Source organism: Lutra lutra, chromosome 17, assembly GCF_902655055.1.
Source record: "Lutra lutra chromosome 17, mLutLut1.2, whole genome shotgun sequence".
Taxonomy (NCBI): Eukaryota; Metazoa; Chordata; class Mammalia; order Carnivora; family Mustelidae; genus Lutra; species Lutra lutra.
In genome coordinates this window covers 50,538,281-50,547,540 of record NC_062294.1, presented here as the reverse complement: position 1 = coordinate 50,547,540, position 9,260 = coordinate 50,538,281, and positions in this window count along the sequence as shown.

Sequence of the window (9,260 nt, the reverse complement as noted above, 5' to 3'; positions counted from 1 at the left end):
CTCGTCAGAGTCAGAGTCAGTGCTCTTGTTAGTGTCTTTCTGTCTTTATATCAATCGTAACCCTCATTTTATCTTTCTCACCCAGACATGTAGGACCACTAATCTCAATCCCTTTATGACCATCCCCACCCCCCCACCCCGCGCGCACAAGTGACAGTGACTCTGTTCAGCGAAGGTGCCTCCAGGGTTCCCCGTGTATGTCTGTGACCCTTAGATTACCATGCACAGGACCTCTGCACGGATTTCCACCACCCACTATCCCTTTCTAGAAAGAGTGTCACAGGCACCTGCTCTCTGGAGAGATCCGCTCTGTACTCGGTGAGCTCCCTGTGAGCTCCCTGTGCATCCCGCTGTGGGGCAGGTGGTGTTCTGGGTTATACTAATGGAAATTATTCCATTTACATGGTGCCAGTCCCAGCTTGTGGGCAGTTGTAATTGGGGACGGGGACCGTGAGCCCGAGTGACCCAGATGGAGCAACCTGTGCGCTCACAGGGGCAGGGAGTGGCTCTGGCACTAATGGAAATGGAGACCAGCCACAGCGGGGCTAAGGATGCCAGCCCCACCAGTTCTGGGTCTTGTTCCAGATCTTGCTCTGGTCCACACGCCTGGTTCTGCAGGCTTCACCTGACCCTCCCCCACAACACTGGTTATACTTTTGATTCCCATTTTGCCAGTGAGGAATCTGAGGTTGCAATGGACCAAGGGTGTACACAGACTGTGACAAAGCTGGGATTCTGGACACTGGCCTGTTTGGCCCCGAAGGCGGAGACTTCGGGCTTGGTGCCATTCTGCCTCCAGATTCTCCAGTGGTCTTTCGTAAGTCCCCCAATAAAAGGCAGGTCCAGCCTAGGGATCCTTAAATACCTTCCCCTGAAGAGATACCCTCTCCCCAAATGACACATTCTGTCCCCAAAACAACTCTTAGGTTCTTTCTTTCTTTTAAAGATTTTCTGTATTTATTTGAGAGAGAAAGAGCACCAGCAGAGGGAGGGGGACAAGCAGACTCTGTGCTGAGCGCAGAGCCTGACATGAGGCTTGATCTGGCCACTCTGAGATCATGACCAGAGCTGAAATCAAGAATCAGATGCTTGCCCAGCTGGGCCACTCAGGTGCACCCAGTTCTTAGATTCTTTTTTTTTTTTCTTCCCAAAGATTATTTATCTATTTATTTGACAGAGATCACAAGTAGGCAGAGAGGCAGGCAGAGAGAGGAGGAAGCAGGCTCCCTGCTGAGCCAGGAGCCCCACGTGGGACCCAATCCCAGGACCCCGGGATCATGACCTGAGTCGAAGGCAGACATTTAACCATCTGAGCCACCCAGGTGCCCCTAAATTTTTATTTTTATTTTTTTTTTAAGATTTCACTTTAAAAAAAAAAAGATTTTATTTATTTATTTGACAGAGAGAGAGTACAAGTAGGCAGAGCAGCAGGTAGAGGAAGAGGGAGTAGCAGACTCCCCGCTGAGCAGGGAGCCTGATGCAGGGCTCGATCCCAGGAACCTGGAATCGTGACCGGAGCCGAAGGCAGCCGCTTAACCGACTGAGCCACCCAGGCGCCCCTAAAGATTTTACTTTTAAGTCATCCCTACACCCAATGTGGGACTTGAACTCACGACCCCAAGATCAGGAGCCGCACACTCCACCCACTGAGCCAGCCGGGCACCCCTACGCAGCGCAGCCTTTAAAAGTAGGGAGGATTTGGGGGCGCCTGGGTGGCTCAGTGGGTTGGGCCACTGTCTTCGGCTCGGATCATGATCTCGGAGTCCTGGGATTGAGCCCCGCATCGAGCCCCGCATCGGGCTCTCTGCTCGGCGAGGAGCCTGCTTCCTTCTCTCTCTCTGCCTGCCTCTCTGCCTGCTTGTGATCTCTCTGTCAAGTAAATAGATAAAATCTTAAAAAAAAAAAAAAAAAAAAAGAAAGAAAAAGTAGGGAGGATTTTATTTTCCAAAGGCAGCCACACCTATGTGGCTCATCCCACATGCCCTTCCAGAGCCTTGCTATGCGGGCATTAAGAGGTGGGGTCTGGGTGCCCTTCCCTGGAACCTGCACGGACCTTGGGGACCGCCTTGAGGAGCAAAGTAGAAGAGAAGAGTTCGCTTGTAAAAGCGCCCCGTGCTTCTGTCTTGTTCCCTTGGCAACTAGCTGCCCATGCTGCGAGGAACGAGGAATGTCAAGGAGCCAGAGAGAAGGGCCCCACGTGGAGAGGAGGTGAAGCCCCCAGCCCTCAGTGTCTCGGCCCAGCGCCCAGAAGACAGCTAGCGTGACCACGCCCCCTTGAGACCCCGCTCCCGCAGCAGAGAACCGTCCCTCCTCCAAGCTGCGGGTTTGTGAGCAAAATAATTAGCGGTTGCTGTAAGCCACCAGGTTCTGGGGGACCTTTGTATGCTGCGGCAGATAACTGGAAGAAAGTCCCCAAAGAAGATAAATGGGAAAATTCGCTGGGCCTCTCTGACCCTCTGGCTCCTCCCCTGTGAAGTCAACACACTGATGATAATTCTCCCTAAATTTGTCAGGAGGATTTAGTGAGATTACACATCTGAAGCGCTTGGCCAAGAACATAGCACACACAGGGCAAGAGTTCAGTAACTACGCACCAGGATTTACCATGACTATTATGTATAGTTGAGAGCCTCTTGCTGACAAACCCAGTCAGTACTGGATAGTCTCTCTTGAGAGAACATTAGAAGCCTTCTGGGTCCCAGCACACTTGGTTTATGCTGAGGGAACTGCCCAGAGTCCGAAAGACCTGCCTTTATTATTATTATTTTTTAAATATTTTATTTATTTATTTGACAGAGAGAGAGAGAGAGAGATCACAAGTAGGCAGAGAGGCAGGCAGAGAGAGAGGGGAAAGCAGGCTCCCCGCTGAGCAGAGAGCCCAACAGGGGGCTGGATCCCAGGACCCTGAGATCATGACCTGAGGCGAAGGGAGAGGCTTAACGCACTGAGCCACCCAGACGCCCTGAGACCTGGCTTTAAATAACTCATGGCTCCTCCTCAGTTTCTGGCTGTGTGACCTTGGGCCAGAGACTTTACCTCTCTGTTTTTAGGTGTCCTCGCCTGCCGGAAGTGCAGTTAGGATGGCCTAGGGGACAAAGCACAATCCCTGGCATACAGGAAATGTCCGTAGTGGGTGCTGAAGGCGGGAGGGAATATTCCCCTACTCTCTGCAGAATCCCCAGGGATTTCTGTCCACGCCCCCCCCCCCCCCCCCGCCATCCCCCGCCCTCCACCGCAAGCCTGGCCAGGTGGGTGGTGGTGGTGAGCCGCCCAGAGAGGGAGGGAGGGAAGGGGTGTCCTAGGAGAGCCAGCCCTGTTGTTCTCTCATCTCCCACCAGTGGGCGCTCTGGTGAAGGGACGATCGCCGCTCGCCGCACCTTCTGCGCAGATGGGACTGTGCTCGGGACTGAAGGCTTCGGTTTATTTCAATGACTCCGGACTCTCAAAAATAAGAAATCGAGCAGAACCGTAGGCTTTTATTTCCATTATGTTTGTGGGAGAAATATGCAACGATCCTCTTCTGACTGAGAGAGAGAAAGGGGGAGGAAAACCCCCTACAAGCATTTATTCCTTTTAATAATAGAAAGATGATGTTATCACCATGGTAACAAATGATCAAAGAAGACAACCAATCAGAATTATGGGCTTCTCTGGGAGGTTATTTTTCTCAAGAGATAGCAACAATTTCTAGGAGACTTTCACAAGACTCTCTTGTTCAAAATGGTCCTTTCAAGGACAGCCTTAAAGAAACAGACCAGGTTGGGGCCGGGGACTCAAGCCTGGGGACCGCATGGGAAGACAAGATGCCCATTCCCGGGAATGTCCTCCGTCTGTTTACCCTACAAGGCAGCTTCTTTAAAAAGATGGGCTTGATTATGCAAAATAGTATGTCTGCGTGGAGCTGCAGGGGAAAAAGAACCTCGTCACCTCTTTTTTACTTTTTAAAAATGATTTTTGTTAAAAAGACCTTTTCGTCACTTTGTAACACTCCCTTTGTTAACAGTCGGAAGTCTTGCATTTTAGAGGGCTCGGTCTGAATTTCCTGGTTAACATCACAGGCAAAAAGGCAGGCCAGGGGAGCTCAATTCCCCCTGGCAGCCTTTTGAGCATTTTCTTTCAACCGTATATAGACTTGTCCGAGCAGTCATTCCTCGCTGTCCTCACTGTTCCTTAGAAGAGCTGTGCCCAGCGTGGCCCTGGGCAGGGGTGCCAGGTAATGGGAGATTCCAGAGGATGTGGGTCTTGGAGCCACACTGCTTGGGATGTGAATCCCAGGCTGTGTGACGTCCGGCAAGTTACTTCACCGCTCTCTGCCTCAGTTTGCTCATCTGTAAAGTGGTCGTAAAAGTCCTACCTCCCTGTGACAATTTAGAACATGCTCACAGGTTCTTTACAGGCCTCGTGTAAGAAAGCAGATTCTACTATCCCCACAGTCTTGAATATGGGCTGGCCACACTGACTTGTTTGTCATGAATAGAATGAGGTGGGAGGCGGGCGGCTGGGTGCCTCAGTCTCAGATTAAGCGTCTGCCTGCCTTCAGCTCAGGTTGTGATGCTGGGGTTCTGGGATCAAGTTAGAGGAAATCCCAGTGGAGTCCTTTCCAGAGCCCTCCCCTTGCAAGAAAGAGACACACGCTGCAGCATCGTGTGTCAGAGATGGCTCAGAGATGAGTTTCCTTTGCCCTCTATTTTATTTTTTTCATTTCAAGATTGGGAGACATCCCTAAAGCGGGAAGCCCTGTAACCTCCCGACTGCAGCTGAGTGGCTGGGACAGCGGTAAAAGGGATGTGGTTTCACCTTTTTCAGTGGCTCCTGGCCTCTGGAAATCACTTCCCCTTTTTATGCTCCCTACCACATCCTTTTCTTGCTCTTGCTCTACCAGTCCTTCCAAAACCCCCTGCATTAACTTCCCATGCATTCCTCCATCTCCAACCACCACGCATGCTGAAAGCTCCTGGAAGGTGTGCGTGCCTTTGGTTAGAAGACAAATGCTAACCATGGCCAGAACAGCAGCCCCAGCTTAGATAGAACTTACCAAGGACCAGGCTCTGCCCTGTGGTTAAAAATGAAGTTGCTGTTAAGACAGGAAGTAGTTTAGTGATTGGGTGGGATTGCAGGACCGCACGGGGGTGATTGGTGAGTGGCTGCTAATTACTACAGTGTTTCTTTGTTTTAGGGTACACAGGACACCAAACGTACCATTTTAACCATTTCAAAGCATACGGGGGTCAGTGTCCTTCAGGACAGTGTTGGACAACCTTCACTGCTATCTCGTTCTAGAACATTCTCTTCACTCCCAGCGAAAATGTCTATGCCCACGAAGTCGTTACATCCCATCCCACCTCCCACAGCCCTTGGCAAGCCCTAATTTACTTTCCGTCTCTATGGATTTGCCTAGTCTGGATATTTCATGTAGGTAGAATACGGCATTATGTGGTCTTTGGTGTCTTGTTTTCTTTCTTTCTTTCTTTCTTTTTTTTTTTTTAAAGATTTTATTTATTTATTTGACAGAGAGAGATCACAAGTAGACAGAGAGGCAGGCAGAGAGAGAGAGAGAGAGGGAAGCAGGCTCCCCGCTGAGCAGAGAGCCCGATGCGGGACTCGATCCCAGGACCCTGAGATCATGACCTGAGCCGAAGGCAGCGGCTTAACCCACTGAGCCACCCAGGCGCCCTCTTGTCTTCTTTCTTGAAAAAAAAAAAAAAAAGACTTAATTTATTTGAGAGGGAGAGAGAGAAAGGGAGCACAAGCCCTGGGAGAGGCAGAGAGAGAAGGAGAAGCAGATTCCCCATTGGGCATGAAGCCCGATGCAGGGCTTGATCCCAGGACCCCGAGATCATGAACCAAACTGAAGGCAGACGCTTGCCTGACTGAGTCACCCAGATGCTCCTGTGTGTCTGTCTTATTTGACTTAGTGTAATGTTTTCAAGATTCATCTACTTGTAGTGTGGAGCAGTGTGTCGTTCCTTTTTAAGGCCAAATAATATTCCATTGTGTGAATGGGCCACGCTTTACTTATATGTGTACCACTGACGGGCATCTGGGTTGTTTCTGCCTTTCAGCCGTCATGTGTAATACTGCTATGAACATGGGCATTCACTTTCTGATGGAAGACTTTGGCATTTCTGCTTTGGGTGATAAAAAATGTTCTCAGACGGATGGCGGTGGTTGTGTTACTTGGTGACTCTATCCCAAACCATTGAGTAGTACATGTTCAAAGGGTGGGTTTTCTGGGATGGGAGTTGTATCTCAGTAAAGCCTGACAATGAACCTGAAACCGGTTTAACATAAGTTCACATTTCCTTACACAAACTGGCAGTTGAGGTCCGGGCGTCGCGGGGCAGGGGTGGGGGTCGTGGGGAGGGTTGGCGAACAGTGCTCCAGTTCTTTATGCAACTCCAGGAGCTTCTCTGTCATTTCTGATCGCGGCGAGTTAATTATTATAACTGATTAATGATGATATCATCAGGCGTTAAATCTTATGAGCCTGAGGAATAAGTTCAAGTTCCTGTCAAAACCACACAATAATTAAACACTTCTCCCTGTAGCAAGCACGTAAGGCAAGCTTTGTGGTGTCCTCAGTCTCAAGGTCAAAGATGAAATGCTAGCTGGGATGCACACAAATGACGTTGGTGGAGGGCACCTCTTCCCGGCAAGCCATTGGCTAAAGAACCCGCTAGGAAACACTATTCTGTCACAAAAATGAAATCATTTGTACAGGTCCAGCTTTCACTCATTCATTCCTTCAGTCATTCCTTCACTCATTCATTTCTTCACTCATTCCTTCAGTCATCCATTTCTTCACTCATTCCTTCATTCCTTCCTTCCTTCCTTCCTTCATTCCTTCATTCATTCCTTCACTCATTCATTCCTTCACTCATTCATTCCTCATATTTCTGAGTGGCTCCTATGCGCCACGTGCTACTCTAGGACAAGCTTTCTCACTCCTGACTCTGTTGACATCTAGGGCCCACATTAATTTCCCATGGGCTGCTGTGACAATGACCACAAACTCGCCGGCTGGAAGCCACACCCATATACAGCAGTGCCCTCTTACCCGGAAACAGACCGTCCTCCTTCTCGGTACCGTCAGAGGTCAATAGCAGCGTAAGGCGACATCACAGCACCTACATCATCGTCCGTCACTTCCTCTCATCACGGGGGCATTTTATCAACTCGCATCATCACAAGAGGAGGAAGGGCGCTGGACCCGAAACTAATATAACCCTGTGCGTTAACTCTACCCGGATGAAAATTAAAAACTTAATTAGACGTTGTGGCGGTGGGTACAGTGCCTGGGTAGCTCAGTCAGTTAAGTGTCTGACTCAGGTCGTGGTCTCAGGGTCATGAGATCGAGCCCCACGTCAGGCTCCGTGCTTGGCAGGGAGCCTGCTTGAGATTCTCTCTTTCTGCCCTTCCCCCACTAAAAAAAAAAACTTAATTAAAAAAAAAAAAGATATAACAAGCAAGATCTCTGCTTTCCTAATACTCAATATCCTAGGTCAGGTCGGCGGTCAGAAAGCCACAGCTCACAGGCCAAGTCCGCCTTGCTGCCTGCTTTCACACTCTGCCCACGAACTAAGAATGATCTGTCTGTTTTCAAGTAGTTGGAAAAAACCAGAAGAATATTTTGTGACGTGAAAAAAAATTTTTTTAAAGATTTTATTTATTTATTTGACAGATAGAGATCGCAAGTAGGCAGAGAGGCAGGCAGAGAGAGAGGAGGAAGCAGGCTCCCTGCTGAGCAGAGAGCCTGATGCGGGGCTCGATCCCAGGATCCTGGGATCATGACCTGAGCCAAAGGCAGAGGCTTAACCCACTGAGCCACCCAGGCGCCCGAAAAAAAATTTTTTTAAATACCTTACTTACTTATTTATTTCAGACAGACAGAGAGAGAGAGAGCGCATGAGCAGGGGGAGTAGGAGAGGGAGAAGCAGACTCCCTTTTGAGCAGGGAGCCCAATGCGGGGCTTGGTCCCAGGACCCCGGGATCATGACCTGAACCAAAGGCAGACGCTTAACCGACTGAGCCACTCAGGCACCCCTGTGATGTGAAAATTATATGAAATTCACACTTCAGTGTTCATAAATATGTTTTTATTGGGACACCCATGCACAAAAGCGGAAGAATGAATCCAGTACAATAAAACATTTTGAGAGAGAGACCACATTCCCATGATGTTTATTATAGTACATTGTTATGATTTTCCTACTTTATTTTTAGTTATTGTGGTTCATCTCTTACTGTGTCTAATTTATAAGTTAAACTTGATCACAGGTATGAATGGATAGGAGAACAGTATATCTGGGGTTCGGTACTATCCATCTTGTCTGGCATCCACTGGTGGGGGATCTTGGAATGTGTCCCCCACAGAGAAGGGGTGGGATGACTATATTCTCTTCCAGTTTTATTTTGTTTATTTTTATTTTTATTTTTTTTTAAGATTTTTATTTATTTATTTGACAGAGAGAGATCACAAGCAGGCAGAGAGGCAGGCAGAGAGAGAGGAAAGGAAGCAGATTCCCTGCTGAGCAGAGAGCCTGATGCGGGGCTCGATCCCAGGACCCCGGGATCATGACCTGAGCCGAAGGCAGAGGCTTAACCCACTGAGCCACCCAGGTGCCCCTATTTTTATTTTTTAAAAAGATTTTATCTGTTCTCTTCCACTTTCATTATTTATTTATTTTTAAAGATTTTGTATATTTATTTGAGAGAGAAAGTGAGAGATCACGAGCAGAGGGAGGGGTAGAGGGAGAAGCAGACCCCCCGACCCCGCTGAGCAGAGAGCCCGCTGTGGGGCTCGATCCTAGGACCCTGGGATCATGCCTTGAGCCAAAGGCAGAGCAAGATGTTTAACCGAGTGAGCCCCAAGAACCCCAATTCCCTTCCAGTTTTAAAGCTTGGGCCTTCATGAGCTAAGATCAAGGTGTCGGCAGGGCTGTATTCTTTCCAGGGGGATCTCTAGTGGAGAATCTGTTATGTCTCCTTGTCTCTCCCAGTTTCTAGACGCCCACATGTTTTCCTTGGCCTGTGATCCCTTCCGGCATGCACAAGGCAACAGCAGTGAGCCCCCGCCCTTTCCATGCTTCCCATCTGGTTCTCCCATTGAGATTACAAACTGGCACACTGGGGGATCTAGGGTAACCGCTATATCTTAAGGTCAGTTGATTTGGCAGGACTTCATTTGGTTAGCCACCTCAGTACCCCTCTGCCATGTTACCTAACACATTCATAGGTTCCGGGGACGAGGATTTGACTTC